Below are 1383 nucleotides of genomic sequence, written 5' to 3'. Positions count from 1 at the left end.
GCTGGTCACCTGAGCACCATTTGGTGACGCAAGTGACAAGAGTTTATTTACTTAACAGGCAAGATCATAAACAGCCCATGTATGTCGACAAGTGTACCCTCTCAATGCTGATCGGACTTGTTTTGGCTTCTATAACAATCAATAAAGTAGGATTCAAAGGTTACCTGTTTCATGATAGGAGCTGCACAGATTTTCCTGGAGCCGTCATGTTTTGTAACACACTTTTTTATTTATCTCATTGTTTTTCTTGGCTTTTTATTTTCTCTCCCACATAGCCCATTACGTTTCTATTATAAACTACAGCTGTGTTGTGTGTTGTGACGGGCAAATTGTAGCAGGTATCGAAAGGACCGTCCTCTACTTAAGCCTCAGACCTTTGACCACTGCTGCACATGTCTCATTTATCTCCTGTTCATATAATTTATTTGTTATATTAAGGCTAAAGTCCACAATGGTTTTATGAATGCATCATTCTTGTATCAAACTGAGGAGAAAACAAACGTCAAATTTGTTTTAACACCACTAATTTCTGTAACGCATTAATGCAACTTGCGATTTTTAGGTTGTAGCGGGCTCAGTTTTAAAGCTAGAGTGAAGATACTGGTATCACATGAAAGCTAAGGAATCCATTGGTACCAACCATTTCATACTAGCTTGTCGGGAAGGAGGATAAATAACGCTCCGAACTAACACTAAATTATGGCGAGGAAAAACTGGCATGGCCATATTCAAAAGGGTCCCTTGACCTCTGACCTCAAGATATGTGAATGAAAATGGGTTATATGGGTACCCACAAGTCTCCCCTTTACAGACTGGACAATATTTGTCATTGTTTTGTGTTGTTAATTGATTTCCAATAATAAATATATACATACATTTGAATAAAGCAGGCATATTTGCCCACTTCCATGTTGATAAGAGTATTAAATACTTGACAAATCTCCCTTTAAGGTACATTTTCAAGAGGTAAAAAAAAATATGCGGTTAATTTGTGATTAACTTTGGACAATCATGCGCTTAAAAACAATTACATATTTTAATCAAGCTAATTTTAATATATTGAACTATTGAAGGGGAAGGTTATTTTGTAGTCAAGATGTGTTTATAGGCATGTACAGAAAAATGTGTGTTATAGATTGAGGAATTCATCATGTGTAGACCTACATAAGAAAGTATTATGTCCACCATGACTTAGTAGTCACATTATATCATTTATTTCTGTTTTAATCATTTAGGTTTACACCACATTTCCTCCTTCTTCCCTCCCCTTCTCTTCCCCTTTTTTCACCTGTCTACTGATGATGTAATTTCCTTGTTTTGGACCAATGGGCTTGCACATTGATGGAGAACCACCTTCCCACTCTACTGATTAGTGTAACACAA

This window comes from Sebastes umbrosus, chromosome 17, assembly GCF_015220745.1.
Source record: "Sebastes umbrosus isolate fSebUmb1 chromosome 17, fSebUmb1.pri, whole genome shotgun sequence".
NCBI lineage: Eukaryota > Metazoa > Chordata > Actinopteri > Perciformes > Sebastidae > Sebastes > Sebastes umbrosus.
Note: the sequence above shows the minus strand (reverse complement) of the source record.